Source organism: Canis lupus, chromosome 15, assembly GCF_048164855.1.
Source record: "Canis lupus baileyi chromosome 15, mCanLup2.hap1, whole genome shotgun sequence".
Taxonomy (NCBI): Eukaryota; Metazoa; Chordata; class Mammalia; order Carnivora; family Canidae; genus Canis; species Canis lupus.
In genome coordinates this window covers 60,455,764-60,474,518 of record NC_132852.1, presented here as the reverse complement: position 1 = coordinate 60,474,518, position 18,755 = coordinate 60,455,764, and the positions used below count along the sequence as shown (strand labels likewise).

At 47.3% G+C, this 18,755-nt stretch overlaps 1 long non-coding RNA gene across 3 annotated transcripts; it reads right to left on the bottom strand.

Moving 5' to 3' along the window:
- Window positions 1-425: 425 nt before the first annotated feature.
- LOC140605333 (uncharacterized) lies at window positions 426-14,415 on the bottom strand. Of its 3 annotated transcripts, XR_012008042.1 has the most exons (7): window positions 13,569-14,415; window positions 13,273-13,364; window positions 6,729-6,929; window positions 6,487-6,625; window positions 5,969-6,020; window positions 4,496-4,599; window positions 426-2,689 (listed from the first exon to the last, which is right to left on the bottom strand). It is a non-coding gene; the product is annotated as an uncharacterized lncRNA (long non-coding RNA). The 3 variants fall into 3 exon arrangements; XR_012008041.1 differs by having other exon boundaries at window positions 432-2,689; window positions 4,496-6,020; XR_012008040.1 differs by lacking the exon at window positions 426-2,689 and having other exon boundaries at window positions 3,219-4,599.
- Between the last annotated feature and the right edge of the window lie 4,340 nt (window positions 14,416-18,755).

Below are 18,755 nucleotides of genomic sequence, written 5' to 3'. Positions count from 1 at the left end.
CAAGTCTTCTGAAGAATTCAGGCAAGAGAATCTCTTCTCCCATAGAAACTTTGCTACTCACCATTTCCCTGACACTTATGATATGGATACCTTTTCATTTTTCTCTGAATAATTTGCGCTTGTCTCAAAGTCTTAGTCTTGAGTCCATAATCGTTTTAAAAAATTTTTTTATTTATTAGAGAAAGTTAGCCAGAGAGAGAGGGAGAGAGAGAGAGAGAGAGAGAGAAGAAGAAGAAGAAGAAGAAGAAGAAGAAGAAGAAGAAGAAGAAGAAGAAGAAGAAGAAATGATGATGATGATGATGAGGAGGAGGAGGAGGAGGGGAGGAGGAGGAGGATAATAATAATATAATAATAATAAAGAAGAAGGAGAAGAAGAAGAAGAAGAAGAAGAAGAAGAAGAAGAAGAAGAAGAAGAAGAAGAAGAAGAAGCAGCAGCAGCTGGGGTAGGGGCAGAGGGAGAAGTAGAAGCAGATTTCCCACTACTTGTGGAGTCTGACATGGGGCTAGATACCAGGACTCCAGGATCATGATCTGGAGCAAAGGCAGATGCTCAATACACTGAGCAACCCAGGGACCCCTTCAGTCCTTCGTCTTGAGTGACGTCAGTGTCCATGTAGATGATCCCATTGAATCCACAGTGTCCATGTAGGTTCAATGCTTTGGCTTCTCCTTTGATTTCTTTATCAATAATATCCACCCATCCATTCGACTTCAGCTGCTTGTGGCCATACCTGGTCTTTTCCAGGACCCAAGAATTATCCCACCCCTGAAATCATGTACTCCTACATTGCATTTTCTGACTACTACTTCCTGAACTTACGTGGTAATCACTGAATTGTTCCTACTTCACTGGGGCCTACAACCACTGACTCTTACTTTCTTCTGATTAATTCTGATTCCTGTTATCTTGATTTCTCTCCTCACCCACTTCAGAATCTATGATTCATAATTTCATTGAATTTCTTACCATAGTCTATGCTCTCTTGCCAGATCTTTTTATTCTGCTTTCTTGGGTGGAAAGTCTCCAGTATGAAAGATTCCAACAATTTGACTTTCTGATGTTGATGAATGCTGCTGAAAAAATAATTTCATACAACAAGGAAGATACAAACAATACCCATAATTCTCAATACCTGTAAGACTATTCGTGGTGATATTTTTTATGAGAGTTAGAGAAATATGTGAGACAACCTTAATGCACAAAAATTAGGATTCGGGCAAATTATGGTGCAGCCAATCCTAGATAATGAAAAGGAAATGTCCAGCTGTAAAAAATAAGGTGAGATAATAAGCACTCGAGGTGATGTTAATGGCAGTCTAGGATGGGGTGGTGTGCAGATTATTAAATTTGGCTAGGGGCTTGGGTTTTGCTGCTTATCTGGGACAAAACAACTATCATCACAAAGAATTGGAAAGGTCTCTGACTGGGATCTGAGTTAAAAATTTCCCTTGAGATGTTAAAATCCTGTGCCTGGGATGCCTGGGTGGCTCAACACCTGTGCATCTACTTTTGGATCAGGGGTTGATCCTGGGGACCTGGGATTGAGTCCCACATCGGGCTCCCTGCAAGGAGTCTGCTTCTCCTTCTCCCTGTGTCACTGCCTTTCTCTGTGTCTCTCGTGGGGAAGTAAAATCTTAAAACAAAATCAAAGAAATCCTGTGCCTACTGCTTGCCCCAGTTTTGAGACCAAAATGTGAACTGTGTGATATAGAAATCCACAGCCAAGAATGAAATTGGTTTTAGGTCAGTGTTACCTCTGAGATGTTAGATACAAAATCTATCATGCTGTAGGACCATCACCATGGTCCAGGTCACAAGGAAAGCCCTGCTGAAGATGAGTTCACAATCCAAAATTAGAAAACACACGAGCAGACAATCCATGTGAGGGACGGTCAACAGCTATAAAAAAGGGCATATTTACACAAACACTACACCAACACTTTCATGTAATTATTTTTTTTTCACTTTCATGTAATTAAAGACATAGAACAAGAAATTGAAATTCTATTAAAAAGTACAAGATACTGCAGAACAGATGCCAAAACAAACAAACAACAAAGCCAACCCCAGAATGAAAAATAGAGTCACTGAAATAAAGAACTCAGTGGGAAGTATGCACTTCAGATGGACACTATGTACTTTGAAATATTTTCTATATTGAGTCATGAGAGACACAGAGAGAGACAGGGAGAGACAGAGGCAGGGGGAGAAGCAGGCTCCATGCGGGGAGCCTGATGTGAGGTTCGACTCTGGGACTCCAGGATCACGCCCTGGGCCGAAGGCAGGTGCTAAACCGCTGGGCCACGCAGGGATTCCCAAGATGAAGGACTTGAACCAGGGCGTGCCGGCAGAAAAATGTGAGGCTCCACAACGGAAAGGTCAGACTGACGCTGGAAAGTCATCTTTATTTATCCACACAGCCCACACGCTGGGTTTCAGGGATGAGGCCGAGGTGGGCGCTGAATACGACGCGAGGCGATCATCTTCTCGCCAGCTCCACGCTTTAGCCTTGTGGGGCGCGATGTCGCTGTGCACCCTGACACGGTTCAGCCTGCGCTCGTCACATTCCGGGCTGACCCAGAGAGGAGATGGTGGGCATCAGAAGCCAACCCCCGGGGAGGGAGGGCAACCTGGGTTCAGAGTCCGTGGGGCCTGGGCCAGCGCACCCCAGGGGCTCAGCACACACTCCTGGGATGAAAGAATGGACGTGGTTGACGTGGTTACACAGAGAAGCAACAGCACCGCTGACACATACGACTTAGAGAAGTTGTAAGATTAACCTTCACAATTGCCTGAAAGGATACATTTTCCTCAAATTTACCAAGAGGGCAGAAGTTGGAGGTATTTGAGTGTGGCTTTCCCAGTGTCCCCACTTTGTGACTGGGTTTGTCTGCATGTCCCGGGCGAGGTCAGCTCTGGGCTGGGGGGGACGGAGCCCAAAGTTCCACTGGGGCTGATGGAGTTCTCTCAGGCTCAGCAACCCTTGTGGGGGTGGGGCTTCCCTGCTGGACCCTCTGGTCTCCCAGTCTGCCCTCCCCGGGGTGCAGGCCCACAGGCAAATAGAAGCTAGAGTAAATGAACAGCTGTTTCCTACGCCCTTCCTCCTCCTTCTCTCCCTCCTTCCTTCCGTGCCTCCCTCCTCCCTTCCTTCCCTCCCTTCTTCCTCCACCCTTCCTTTCTCTTGCCTCCCCTTCAAACCCCCTCCCTCCCTCCCTCCCTCCCTTCATTAGAACTGAGCTATTTACCCCAATCCCCCTGCAGCTGCCCTGTGGCAGAGACACATGCCCTAGCAGGAGCTGTAGAAAACGGGAGGAAGGCCGGACCACACGGTACAAAGGTAGAAAGGCAAGAGCTAAGGATGTGGGCCGTCCTTGGGAAGGGTGCACCCACAGCAGAGGAAGACAACTGGGTCAAACCAAGGGGCCGGGACGAGCCCGGGACTGCTCAGTGGCCGCGCTATGAGCTCTGCTTTCCATTCCTCCTCAGGCCCCACAGCCCCAAAGTGCGGTAGCTGGGATCTGAACTCAAGCTCTCTGGCTCCAGAGCCACCATGTTCCATTGGTAATGGAATCCGGCTGAATGGTGGGGGACAGGAGGCATGCAATGCTCCAGAGGAACACGGGCAAGGTGCCCTAATCTGCAGGGTGGAGAGCACGGGGCGCACGTTCCTTAACGGGACCTTATAAGCAGGGGACTCCTGGCTGCTCCTGAAGGATGAGCAGGACCTCCCCGAGGAGTAGAGGCTGGGCGTCAGGAGGAGGCTGAGGAGCAGTAAGCCCCAGGAGACGGGGGGCGCCAGAACTCGGTGCCTTGGAGGGAGGGAAGGAAGTTCTGAGCCAGCTGAGCATCAGCGTCTCCAGCTTCACTTCAGGGGCAAAAGGCACGGATGGCCTAAAAGCCACGTGTTCAAAAGACACGACAACTTGAGGAAAAGCCCAAAAGGAAAGCCAGTCGTGTTGCTCCTCTGGATATTGCAGGCTTTCCTAAGCAAGGCACAGCGCCCAGACCCCGGGATGGAAAAGACCGGCACAAAAAAAAAAAAAGAAAAGAAAACACCGGCACATCTGATGACTTCAAAACGGAAAACTTCCGTGTGACGAAAGACGGGAGCAACACAAGAGACAAGCGTGGCAGGAAGTTCTCGGAAATGTCTTAGCACCAGAAGCCCTATGTCATCTCGGGAGAGACTGCTGACGATTGCATTTCCCGGGCTCCTCACTGCTCCTGGAGCCTCTCCAATCAAAGGGGGTGTGTTTTGCTGTGGGTTAGGCCTGCTCTGGGCACCGTGAACACACGACCTCATGCTGTAATATCTCCATTTTTGCTCCACTGCGGAACCACAAGCACTAAAGACCTTCGATGACTCCCCCAAGGTCACACAGCTAGTAAGTGGTAGCCAGGGGTCAAAGCCAGGCGGTCTGGCCTCCTATACCATTCTCTTAGCCACAGCCTCTGTTGCCCCTGGGCCTCCCCAAGGCAAGGAGCCATGCTTACCTAGGCCTCAGAGTCCCGTCCAATTTCTGGGCTTTCTGTTTGCGTGTCTGGGTATCTCTTCCGTGGCCCCTGAGCGGCCTGGTGGATAAGATTTAGGAACCTGGCTAGGAGAAGAGGCATGAGTCTTGAGGGAAGCAGGCTTTGGGGCCGAGAATTCCTGGGTCCTTCGGCCCGGCCTCAGCAGCTGGCCTCAGGGGCCTGCCAAGGGCCTGCAACCCTCATCTCGCAACACATATCTGTTGAGCACAATCTCTGTGCCAGGCACTCTCCTGGACCCCGCAAGTAGAGCAGAGTGTGGCAGGCACGGTCCCTGCTCTCCTGGAGCTGGTGGTCTGGCTGGGGGGACAGAGGACATGCTACACAAGGGGACAAGCGAACCCGACGGTGAGGTACAGGCAGGGCTGGCAACTCTAGAACGGGACGGCGAGGGGAGGCCTCTCCCGATGCCAAGCAGCAGCCAGCCTCAGGCAGGGGCAGACAGAAGCACCGGACAGGAAGCAAGAGCCAAGGCGCTGAGGCAGGAGCAAGCGGGGCCAATGTGGCCATGACGGAGTGCGGGGGAGGGTTGTAAGAGGCCACATCCTCCCTCCTGCAAGAGCTGGGGCTGCCAAGCCCACACGTGCCTGTCACTCCCTAGCTTGAGGACTTGCACAGGTTTCAGTTTTCGTTTTCAGCTTCCCCCCTACCAAGTCTCACTTGGAGGGCGGCAGCCTGACAACGGCAGGAACCTGGGCTTCATAGTCAGCCCTTCCTGGCCCTTCCATTAGTAGCCTAACTAGGTGGTCTAACTTCTCCAGGCCTCACTTTGCTCAACTGTAAATTGGGGCCAATATCCACCTACAGCGAGATGGCTGAGAACGAAGGACATGGCACCCGGCTGAGCGCATCCTTAGGATAAGCCGTTAGCATGGCAATCCTGGCTAGCGTTCAGGTCCCTCGCTGCCTGTTCATCTTAGTGCTGCAAGGCCCCACCTCCTCTCCCTTCCTCGAGCTGGGCTCGCCTCTCCAGGACAGATAGCATCCTCACTTCCTCTACCGACGCTCTACTGCTCTTTTCACTTGTCTGTCTCCACTCTGCTATGGAGTCCTCCCTCCTCCTGCCCACCCCACCTGCCTACCCCCCGTGCTCCTATATCGACCTCGTATCTTTCCTGCATCAAATTCTACTCCAAGGAGGGAGGGAGGATAGCCCGCCGGGAAGGATGGTGCTCTCCACCGAAGACCTCTCTTCCATTGTTTCTGAGCACTGCCCCGTGCACCTGTATACTCCAGCCAGGCCAAACTACCGCCATATCTTGGGCCATGCTGGCATCTCTCATTCCTCTGTCTTTCCATAGAACTCAGAATGTCCTCCTGGTCTTTGATCCTTGAGCTTCTCCACCTCCACCTCCAGGAAGCCTTCCCAGAAGTCCACACTGTCTGACCAGGGGCATGCGTGTGTTCTGTTGTTGCCATTCCCATTTTACTCCTTACCTACTTGTCTGTCTCCATCGGCACGGTATGAGGTCTCCACTCCCGGCCCCATCTGAGGGACCATCACATGGTATTAATGAAAAACAGTCGCATTTCCAGATCGGCAAGACAATATTATTCTAGGTCCTGAGTTACTTACGTGATGTTGTCTAACCTCACCACTATGTGAAGGTAGGTTCAGAGACATTTAAAATTACTGGCTCAAAGTCACATGGTTAACGAGTGGTAGAACCAGGCTTGGAAGTCCGTTAAAATGACTTCAGGACCTCTGCTGGGAACAGCTCCACGTTTGATAACTGAATATATGAATGCCCTGGGAAGGCCATTAGGAGGATTTTTCTGGCCTTGACAGTTAATGGGACGGCCCTATGCTTGACGGTCCTGTGAGCTTCGTGAGTGTGAGTCCAGCTTTCTGAGGCTCAGAGTGTTGCCCAAGGTAACACTACCCTGAAAGGTCTCTCCAGCCAGCTGCCTGTCTGTGCTGTACCTCAGTGTTGTTCCCAAACCACGGGACTTACCGTCTGCAGGTTCCTCCAGGTTCTGGTGCCAAGACACGGGCTTTCTGGTGATTGTGTGAACTGTAGAAAAACACCGGCAGAGCTTCACATCACAGCGTTAATGTCCCGCCCTCTTGAAGACTCACCCTCGGCCAGACACCTGCTGAGCATTATCCGGGGGTAACTAGGAGCTCAGCTCGCGAGGACCTCACAATCCAGAGTGGTAAAACCGAGGATAGCAGCCACCGGGCACGTGGAGCTACCTCCTCACCCCCTCCTTCCAGAAGGGATTTCCCCTGCCTCGCTTCTTTCTGAAGCCTGAAGCCCGCGACTCCCCTTCCCTCGGCTTCTCGAGGTCCGGCCTGGTTCCTGGGGCTGCTCCTGCAGCAGCCTGGACGGGACCCTCTGGCGGCAGGCCCAGCAGGTTAGGGACCTGATTGCACCGCCCCTTCGACAGTCATTGGCTAAAAGAGATTTGGGGAGGAGTCAGAGACCTGTCCCATATCAAGCCCTTGCCTGGATCAAAACTCTCCCCGTCTAGCTCGGGAAACGGACGAGGTTTCAAATCTGAAAAAAGGGATAACTGGGTGGCGCAGCGGTTTGGCGCCTGCCTTTGGCCCAGGGCGCGATCCTGGAGACCCGGGATCGAATCCCACATCGGGCTCCCAGTGCATGGAGCCTGCTTCTCCCTCGGCCTATGTCTCTGCCTCTCTCTCTCTCTGTGTGACTATCATAAATAAATAAAAATTGAAAAAAAAATATTTTAAAATAAAAAAAAAATCTGAAAAAGTTTCTCTGTCCCTGATTACAGGTGGGATAATAGAGACTCAAGAACCTAATGAATGTAACATGGGGACTTCACAGTTTTTGATTTTAGAAAATGTCATTGTGGTAAAGTTCACATAAGATTTACCATTGGAAACATTTCTGAGGATGTGATTCAGGAATTTTAAGCATATTTGCCTCGTGTGAAACTAATTTCCAGAATTGTTTCATCCCCACGGAACGACTTCCCATGGCCCCCTGCGCTCTGTGTCCTCTGGCAAGGACCATTTTCCTTTCTCGAGGAATTTGACTACTCTAGATACTTCCTATATTACACTTTGACTGCAGAGCCCATGCTCTCTCACACTCAATATTGCATCTATTCATCTATGTGTTCGTTCATTCAAGACACAGCACAGTCCAGGACGTGTGTCGTGTGAGACACAGTCGTGAACACATCTGTCCAGACAGCTGTACAGACACCTGGGCAGTTTCCTGAACCCCGCTACCTACTGAGTGGCTCCTTGTTTTAATTCTTGCTGCTCCTTGTCCTTAGCCTGCACGGCTCTTTCCCCTGTGTCTGTCTGGGAAAACCGATTTATAATGAGCCCACGTGTAATCTTGTAAAACCCGTCTGGACCCTGTAGCTCCTCGCCCAAGTTTTCTCTGAGGCATGGTCTACTCCACATCTATAGTTCCCAGAACACTTTGCTAAATTGTTTTCTTTACATGAAAGTCACTTCTTTTTTTTTTTTTTTTTTTTTTAAGAAAGCCCACCAGAGTGGCTTGCCCTGTACCTCAGTCTTTTTTTTTTTCTTCATTTATTTATGATAGTCACACAGAGAGAGAGAGAGAGAGAGGCAGAGACACAGGCAGAGGGAGAAGCAGGCTCCATGCACCGGGAGCCTGACGTGGGATTTGATCCCGGGTCTCCAGGATCGCGCCCTGGGCCAAAGGCAGGCGCTAAACCGCTGCGCCACCCAGGGATCCCTGAAAGTCACTTCTGAGCAAGAAATATATCTGGTCCATCTCTCCGTTGCCAGGACCTGGCTTAGTACGGAAAGATAGAGGTGTTTGGTAAATGTTGGCTGGCTGCCTGGAGATCATCTCAGTTAGGACTGTGAGCTTTCTTCTGCTGACGTCATTACATAGACCTGAACATGATTCAGAAACAAGCACCCTGGCTCACACCGCAGCTGAGCTAGAGAAGCACCTCTGTTGCTTCTGGTGAGCCACAGCTGGGTGCCTTTTTCTAGCAAGGCTCAAACATGAGCCTTTGAAGTCTTCACTATCTTACAAAGCCCGAGTCGAGAGGAAGCATCATTGTGCTCAGGAGCCGCACTCTTAGCTCGGGGAGAACTAGCGAGACCGTCGTAGTCTCCTGTGAAACTGGCCATTCTTTGGCCCGCGCCCAGGGGTCCGGCCGCCCTCCCCCGACACAGGCCTGGGGCTCCGAGGAGACTCTGAAGGGAGGTGGGAGTCACTGTGGTTTCATCTCCTCTCCCCTGCAGCCCCACGTTATTATGGGGTCCCAGCCCAGCCCAGGACCCGCCAGCTGAGTGACTGTAGGGGGCGAGCTTCCAGGCCATCAGTGTGCATCTAAACTCAGATGATGCGTTGAACATACTGGAGCATAGAAAAACATAACAGCCCCGTCCTCTAGTTTCTCAGCCAGTGTCTGAAGTTGCAGATTTTTCTTGAATCCTGTCCCAACCTCTCCATTAGAAGCAGGCACAGAGACAGCTAACAGGGAAATCAACTTCTAGAAAAATGTAATAGAAACATGCCACCCACATTAACAACAAACAACTCTCGTGGAATTCACCTGACAAGGAATGCATGAAAATTTCCTGAAGAAACACATGAAAATTATCCAATCGTACAAAAGGTCTTAACTACCCAGGAGATAAGCACTGCATGATGGTGAGCTGCTGTGCAGCAGCTGGAACCACGCCCTGGAGGCACTCCAGCATGAGGGCAGACCTTCAAACGGCGGTGATTGAAAACCCTACAACAGGCTCAGTCTTATAGTAGTATTCCTATAAACTAGGACTGGACCAACTCTCTGTGGTTGGGGGAGCTTTGTCCTCCTGCCCAGAGACAACAGGGTTCTTTAGGTTTGTTCTATTTAGGAGGTGGAGAGCTGCCTGAGAAAGGCCAGCACATAATGGATTTGTGCAAGGAAAGATAACCTTGCAAGAAAGGTTAGACTCCATAGAATCACCACGTGCTATTAAGCGTAGGCCAGGACCTTCCTCTTTTGTATAAACAGTGATATAAAGCTGCTGCTGACAGAACCTAAGAAGATGAAAATAGTGAAAAGATTTAAAGTAGGCGAGATCTTCAGTTACGTTTGTGGCCACTGACATCACAAAATATTAGAATTCGGGACACCTGGGTGGCTCAGTGGTTAAGCGTCTGCCTTTGGCTCAGGTTGCAATCCCGGGGTCCTGGGATCAAGTCCTACATCGAGCTCCCTGCAGGGAGCCTGCTTCTCCTTCTGCCTATGTCTCTGCCTCTGTGTGTGTATCATGAATAAATGAATAAAATCTTTAAAAAAAATCAGAATCCATCAAGATTGTATACTTTTTGAACCAAGATTAACCAGCTATACTAAGTGCTTGGCATTCCTTTGGCTAAAGATGAGAAAAGAGAAACATAAGTTTCCTGTGTCTGTGCCTATAGTGCACATTCATTCATGAGTTTTATTTTAGTTTTTTGATTACAACAACCTGATTGTAATGTAGGATAGAAACTGAAAGAAGGACATGTTTAAATATGTAGACTTCTGAGCAAGTCCCACCCACTCGGCTCAGCAGCAGCAAACATGCCTTTTGCATACTAGGTACGAGAGCATCTTGCCACCAATCCCCTGCCCTACATCTGCTTCCCGGACAGAGGGAGTGTTTATTCGCATAAGGAGAACAGAGACACCAAATAGAGCTTAGAAAAATAAAACAAGATTTTTAAATGCAGGCCCTGGGTACCGAGTAGCCCTGCACTATGACTCCTTGTGAAAAGGGAGGCAAAGGAGATGAGCCCTGCAGTTGCTCCAGCTTTCTGCTTGGAGAAATATGCAGGAAAGCAGAAGCCAAGATGAGCAGGTGACAGCACTTGGGTGAGGAGACACAGACTGAGGTTCAGGCATGTGAGGCGGCCGAGAAATTGTGGAGCAGAAAATTGGAGAGAGGGGAAGGAGGGAGAGCGAGCGTCAGGGATGTGTAAGGAAAGGCCTGAAGTCTTGGGCAGCACTAAGAGGCAGAAACTCGGTGAAGGGACGACGGCAACGCTGTGAGCCCAGCAACACCCAGAATGTGTACAGGACGGAGTTGTGAGCACACAGGGTAGAGCGTCCTAGTTGAAAGGGTTGGATAGAGGCCCTCAGAAGTTTACATCTCAGTAATTGGACTCCGCTAGCTTAGAGAAGAGGTTGCTTTAGCCTTATCCTAACACGGCTTCCAAACAAGCTCTGGAAGTTTCAGGTGGATCCACACGGGGCCAAACTGCCTCCCGGAAGAATTTCCAGCACGTCTGAAAGAAACACAGCCAAATCCAGCACTCAGCAATAGAACATTCGCAAAGGACAGCATCGGTTGAAAAGTACTAGAAAAGCAGACAGTAGAAGAAGCAGGAAAATGTGACCCATAGCTAGGAGGAAAAGCAACCAATAGAAATGTGAAGATTTCGATGAAATGGATTATTCTGTGAAGGTGTAGATTTCCAGAACTGACCAGAAAATGAAAACAAAGAAAAGAAATAGAAAATCTGCATAGCTTTATGTCTATTTTTAAAAATTTCATTTGTAAATAACTCTTTTTAAATTTATAATTGAAAAACTTTCCACAAGATAGCCTCCAGGCTCAACTGTCTTCTCTGGTCAGTGGGTCCAACCTATAGTGAAGAAAATACCACTCTTCCCCAAACTCTTCCATTAGACGGGAGTGGAAGACACATTTCCCAGCTCATTGGTTTTGGCTATTTTTATTTCTTGATTAAGAAAAATTTTTAAGAAAGCTTTTCATCCACCAACCTGGGTTGAGATCAAAAGTCACATGCTTACCGACTGAGCCAGCCAAAAACCTCATTTCCTAAGTCATGATGAGTTTACCATTACATCAACACTAAAACCAGACAAATGGTACAAAAGAGAAAACTAAAGATAAATAACCTCGTAAACACAGATGTCAAAAATCCTTAACAAGGCATTAGGAATTTAAGTCAAGCAATATATAAGAAGAAAACTGAACCAACCATAGCCAAATGGGGTTTTCCAAAGAGATACGATTGGTTTAGTAGGGCTAGCCAAAAGCAGACACTGAACCAACTGAGCCACCCAGGCACCCCTCTCATTATGATTTTGATTTGCTTTTTCCTATTGACTAATGAGGTTGGCCACATTTTTTGTATGCCCGTCAGTCACTTGGATATCCTCTTTTGTGAAGTTCCTGTTACCAATCTTTTCCTAGTTTTCTTTTGTATCGCTGGTCTTTTCTTCACCATTTTGCTGGAGTTCTTTATCCAATAGGGATATAATAAGCCCTTTTGGGAGCCGTGTGTTCTGCACACTTAGGTTCCCAGGGTATGGTTTGCTTCGTGCTTTCTAAGTGACACTTAAGACATTTTTCCTAGTTGATGCTGTGAAAATATTTTTCTCACATGACCTTCAAGTCAGTATTGTCCAATAAAAATCTGAAACAAGCCACATTGGGCACAAAATTTTCTAGTATCTAATGAAAAGAGCAAAAAGAAACAGGTCAATTAATTTCAAACATGTTGTAGGGAGGGGCAGCCCGATGGCTCAGCGGTTTAGCGCTGCCTTCATCTCAGGGCCTGATCCTGGAGACCCGGGATCGAGTCCCACTTCGGGCTCCCTGCATGGAGCCTGCTTCTCCCTCTGCCCGTGTCTCTGCCTCTCCCTCCCTGTGTCTCTCATGAATAAATAAGCAAAATCTTTTAAAAAAATATGTTTTATTGAATCCAGTATGTCCAAATCATCAATATTTCAATATAAATACTCTTGAGATGTTTTATTGATTGTTGATACTATGTTTAAAATCCAGTGTAAATTTTATACCTTACAGTGCGTCTCCAGTGCTCAATAGCCATTGATGACCCGAGCGATCCTACACAATTTGTTTTTGCTCTTTCACATTTAGATGTAATTTTTACCTGAAGTGGATCCTTGAGTGTGCTTATGTCGTAGGAATCTAGCTTAATTTTTTTCTCTATAAGTATCCAATTGACCAAGAACCAATGTGTTGCAAACACAGTCCATCTGCATCATTCTGTTATGATACTTTTGTCTTCAGTCAAGTGTCCACATAGGTGTGAACCTGGGTCTGGACTCTTCTTGCCACTTATCTATTTGTTTATGCTGGCACTAATACTATGCGATCTTAATTACTACAATTTTTGTGGTAAGTCTTGGTGTCTGGCAGGAAAATTACTCCTACCAGTTCTTAAGGGAGTCATGGATATTCTTGGGTCTTTTGCCTGTCTGTGGAAATGATAATCAGCTTATCAAGTTTCCAAATATATGTGTTACAATTTTGATTGAGATTCCACTGAATCTGTACTTGGTTTAAGAGAACTTTAAATATATATGATAAATACATATATATTATATTATTATGTTAATTGTTAATATATTATGATGAACATTATATAATATACACCATAAGTTTATTTGATGCTATCATCTGGAGAGGATATGGATGTGTCCTTGCCTTCTAGGCTTGGTACCTGCCTTTTTCTGGGATCCAGAGGTTCAACCCTCAGAGCTTTGATGACAAGATAATGGGAGGTGCCGCCCCCCCCCCCCGCCCCCGCACCTTTTTGCCGGAGGCATTTCTCAAAACAGAAAATCCCTAGTACGTTTCTACAAGTCCTAGGGTGCAGGACAATAGAGTCTTGGAGGAACCAGACCAGGGAACCTTGAATCCTTGTATGTCTATAATAGGGGTCTTGTGCTCTGTGTGTGAGTTCTTAGGGGTCGCCCATTCTCGCATTCACTTTCATCCAGGGCAGATCAATAGGACTCACCCGTGTAGAGATCAGATGAGATGTTTTCCACTCACTCTTCTCTACCTTGTGTCCCTGGTCTTGCTGTTTGCTCTGTGGTCACAGACCAAATTCTACGGAGAAACCAGTTATAAATGTAGAATTCATTCAGGCTGGCTAATTGGGAAAGAGAGGAAAGAAACAGGTTTTCTGGAAAAAAGGATCTTGCTAAAGGTATCTCCGGCATCTGAAGGCGATTTCCAAGGATGAAGGTAACATACAGAGAATAGTACAATAACCTTGTTATGGGTGAAAACGCCATCATGGAAAAGGCTTACCCTCCGAGCTAAATGTTCATTGGCATTGTCTTGAGTTCCCAACCTTCACCAAGTCAAGCTCCTGGGGATCAACTGTTCTGGCAATTCCGGATGATATCAGGACCGGCCCACTCACAGGGAAATCATCTCTCCAGGATAGGATTTGTGAATCACGGAGGTCTGGTTGGAGTTGGCTGGAAGGTTGGGGAGGATAAGACTTTCAAGTCTACGAGGGGCTGGGAGGGGGAGTACGAGGAAAGTAGACAGTGGGGAAACAGGGAACAGGAGCGAGACAAAAACAGCGGGGACTGGACCTTTTGGAAGGAATAGAGCAAGGATTGCGTGGGGAAACCTGTAGGTTAGCGCGGCTAGAAAGGAAAGCACTAGGAACAGGAGGGAAACAGGTAGGCCTGTGAGTTGAGAGAGGTGGACAACGCTGGGGAGTGTTGAGGACGTAAAGGGACACAAGAGGAAGCGGCTTTGGACGACGAGAGGAGGAAGGACAATGAGAGGAGGGAGGAATAGAGTAGATAGGTGGAGGGCGGGGTCCAGAGGAGGAAGGAATAGAGTAGGCAGGTGGAGCACGGGGTCCAGAGGAGGAAGGAGTAGAGTAGGTCGGTGGAGCCTGGGGTCGAGAACAGGAGATCTGAGGCAGCTTTTTGGTCATTTCTCCAAACGGCGTTTGGCTAGTTACTCATCTTGACCAAATGAGTAACTGGACATAAGCTCAGACTTACCCCAGTCTTTATGTCCCACGCCAGCCCCGCATCATCCCCTGGCTCAATGCCCATTATGAAATATGTGTGCCCCTCCCTCCGGGCGTGTCAGTGGGCTCACCAGCCAGGGACAGGGCCCCGGGTGCGAGGTTGGAGAGTGACCCCAGGAAATAGCAGACAGAAGAAATATCACAGGAGTCCCTAGGCCTTGGGATAACCTGTAGTTTTGCCCCTTACTAGGCAAAGATCAGTGAAAGGGCTGTGCTGCAGTCAGGGGCTGCGCACCAAGAGAATGGATCTGAAGCAGGTGTGGGCAAAGTGGGACGTGCATGCCTCCAGCTGGTTAACTTACTACACTCTCCAAAGCCCTTGTGCATCACTTAGGTCCCTCCATGAACATGGAGTGGTCAGTGATATTATGTCTATTTTTCCCGCAAGGATACTGTAGGCCAGACAGGGAAGTAGATAGGCAGGCAGTGGGTTCCAAACCGGTGTGACTGACACTTGAGCCAAAACTTGGGGTGTCGCAGGCAGGCCTGTGGGACGGTGCACAGCATGCACAGAGTACTGTCAGCTGACCCTCTCCCATGTTTCTGGACAGGATCTTGTGGGGATGATTTAGAACAGGACTTGACGGTGTAGCTTTCTTCTTGGTTCCTGGGGTCCCTTGGTGTGTTGCCTGACCCTCCCCTGTAGCCAGAAATAGGACTGAGGCCAACAGCTCCCAAGTGCTCAGTACCTACATTTGGGCTTCCTTCCTGGCTCACTACCTGAGATGCCCAACTGCATGTCAGGTGAGTTAGGAGACTCTTGTGTCCTTGCCCTTCCCCTTGTCTGATGTAGCAGTTCTCTCTGTTTATTATTCTTGCATTTTTTGACCATCACCCAAATCATCGGCCCCTTTGGTCCTGTATTCTCTCCTGTACTCTTATCCCCATCATATTCTGATTGTGCTTCCTTGGCCCAATATCCATATCCTTGCGTACTTCACCCAACCATCCATTGCATTCCTTAAGTGGTCCAGCTGCATGCCTGGAAAACTTCCTGTTTCCTTAGACGGTTTCTTGATTTCCTGTTTCTTGAATCTCCTGGCTTTAACTGTAACCTGGATTTTCCATGAAAATACTGCTTCCTTTGCATATGTCTTAAATAGGGACCGTTCCTCCCAGACTCTACAGTTCTTTGAGGTGGGGATGTAGAGTATTTTCCTTGTTTCTTCTGACTCCTTCATACCACTTTTCCTGTCCTCCAATTAGAAAATCTCTTGTCCCATAGAAACTTTGCTACTCACCATTTCCCTGACACTTCTGATATGGATACCTTTTATTTTCTGTGAATAATTTGCACTTATCTCAAAGTCTTAGTCTTGAGTCCATCATCATTTTTAAAAAATTTTTTTATTCATTTGAGAAAGTTAGGGAGAGAGAGAGAGAGAGAGAAGAAGAAGACGAAGACGCCGGAAAGAAGAAGAAGAAGAAGAAGAAGAAGAAGAAGAAGAAGAAGAAGAAGAAGAAGAAGAAGAAGAAGAAGAAGAAGAAAAGAATGAGAAGGAGAAGCAGCAGCAGCTGGGGTAGGGGCACAGGGAGAAGTAGAAGCAGATTTCCCACTACTTGTGGAGTCTGACATGGGGCTAGATACCAGGACTCCAGGATCATGATCTGGAGCAAAGGCAGATGCTCAATACACTGAGCAACCCAGGGACCCCTTCAGTCCTTCGTCTTGAGTGATGTCTTTATCCATGTAGATGATCCCATTGAATCCACAGTGTCCATGTAGGTTCAATGCTTTGGCTTCTCCTTTGATTTCTTTATCAATAATATTCACCCATCCATTCGACTTCAGCTGCTTGTGGCCTACCTGGTTTTTTCCAGGACCCAAGAATTATCCCACCCCTGAAATCTTGTCTCATACATTGCATTTTCTGACTACTACTTCCTGAACTTACATGGTAATCACTGAATTGTTCCTACTTCACTGGGGCCTACAACCACTGACTCTTACTTTCTTCTGATTAATTCTGATTCCTGTTATCTTGATTTCTCTCCTCACCCACTTCAGAATCTATGATTCATAATATCATTGAATTTCTTACCATAGTCTATGCTCTCTTGCCAGATCTTTTTATTCTGCTTTCCTGGGAGGAAAATCCCCAGTATGAGAGATTCCAACAATTTGACTTTCTGATGTTGATGAATGCTGCTGAAAAAACAATTTCATGCAATGAAGAAGATACAAAACAACACCCATAATTCTCAATACCTGTAAGACTATTCATGGTGATATTTTTTATGAGAGTTAGAGAAATATGTGAGACAACCTTAATGCACAAAAATGAGGATTTAGGCAAATTATGGTGCAGCCAATCCTAGATAATGAAAAGGAAATGTCCAGCTGTAAAAAATAAGGTGAGATAATAAGCACTCGAGGTGATGTTAATGGCAGTCTAGGATGGGGTGGTGTGCAGATTATTAAATTTGGCTAGGGGCTTGGGTTTTGCTGCTTATCTGGGACAAAACAACTATCATCACAAAGAATTGGAAAGGTCTCTTACTGGGATCTGAGTTAACAAAAATTTCCCTTGAGATGTTAAAATCCTGTGCCTGGGATGTCTGGGAGGCTCAACACCTGTGTGGATCAGGAGTTGATCCTGGGGACCTGGGATTGAGTCCTGCATCGGGCTCCCTCCCTGCAAGGAGTCAGCTTCTCCCTCTCCCTGTGTCACTGCCTCTCTGTGTGTCTCTCGTGGGGAAATAAATAAAATCTTAAAACAAAATCAGAGAAATCCGTGCCTACCGCTTGCCCTGGTTTTGAGTCCAAAATGTGAACTGTGTGATATAGAAATCCACAGCCAAGAATGAAACTGGTTTTATGTCAGTGTTACCTCTGAGATGTTAGATACAAAATCTATCATGCTGTAGGACCACCACCATGGTCCAGGTCACAAGGAGAGCCCTGCTGAAGATGAGTTCACAATCCAAAATTAGAAAACACACGAGCAAACAATCCATGTGAGGGATGGTCAACAGCTATAAAAAAGGGCATATTTACACAAACACTCCACTAACACTTTCATGTAATTAAAGGCATAGAACAAAACCTTGAAATTCTATTAAAAAGTACAATATACTGAAGAACAGATGCCAAAACAAACAAACAACAAAACCAACCCCAGAATGAAAACTAGAGTCACTGAAATAAAGAACTCAGTGGGAAGTATGCACTTCAGATGAACACTACATACTTTTGAAAGATTTTCTATATTGAGTCATGAGAGACACAGAGAGAGACAGGGAGAGACAGGGGCAGGGGGAGAAGCAGGCTCCCTGGAGGGAGCCCAATATGGGGATAGACCCTGGGACTCCAGGATCACGCCCTGGGCCGAGGGCAAGTGCTAAACCGCTGGGCCATGCAGGGATTCCCAAATGAAGGACTTGAACCAGGGCGTGCCGGCAGAAAAATGTGAGACTCCACAACGGAAAGGTCAGACTGACGCTGGAAAGTCATCTTTATTTATCCACACAGCCCACAGGCTGGGTTTCAGGAACGAGGCCTGAATGCCTCCCATCTGGGCTGTCAATGCCCACCCTCACCCCCATCACATCTCCATGTCTGTAGCCAGTTCCATCCACGCGACCTTTTCCCAGTCCCCTCAGGGAGGGAGGGGCAGCCTTGGTCCCCAATGGAGGACACAGATAGTGGAAGGGGAGGTGGCAGTGGGGTTGAGGTGACTGTCGGGCACTGAGAGGGGCACTTGATGGGATGAGCACAGGGTGTTAAACTATATGTTGGCAAATTGAACTCAAAAAAAGGAAGTAGTTGCTTTCCTACTTGTAGCATTCCAGCAATTCTTATCTTACCGGAGAGCTTGGATTCATGGGCATTCATCATGATTTGATAGGTATCTACCTAAGTTCCAGTGATGAGATGATATGGGGGCCCCTATCTTCTAACAGCTAGCCTCTTCTCTATAATATTTCTTTTCTAAATGTATTTTGTTATTGTTTTACATAGTTAACTCCACTCAATTATAAAATACATTTATTCTTGAGATGACAATAATCAATTTTAAAAGGTTGCTCGGGGAGTTGATACATAGAAAATGCCTAATGTCTACTGTAAGTTACTATGAAAGATCGACTATTGTGTGGAAGATATTTTGAGTTTATTATGTACATAGACACATTGTTAGAGGATTTTAATATCTAGGTTCATAGCAAACATTAATAATAGATGCATTCAGGGACAGTTTAAAGCACATTGGGTGAAACCTCCCCTCCCTCAGCCTTGGGGAAAAAAGGGGCAAGTTGCAGGTGAAAGGATTAGAAGAAGTGAGCAGCCAGCACTGAGTGTGGAAATGATGCTGAGGACCTGGAGTCGGTGTGAGCATGTCTGACCGTGTCCTCATGCATCCCTCATCCCATTGCTTATCTTCTCTTTATATGGAAAGACTATTTGTCCAAATAAGCATGGGTGGAGTCTTGGTAGCAATGCG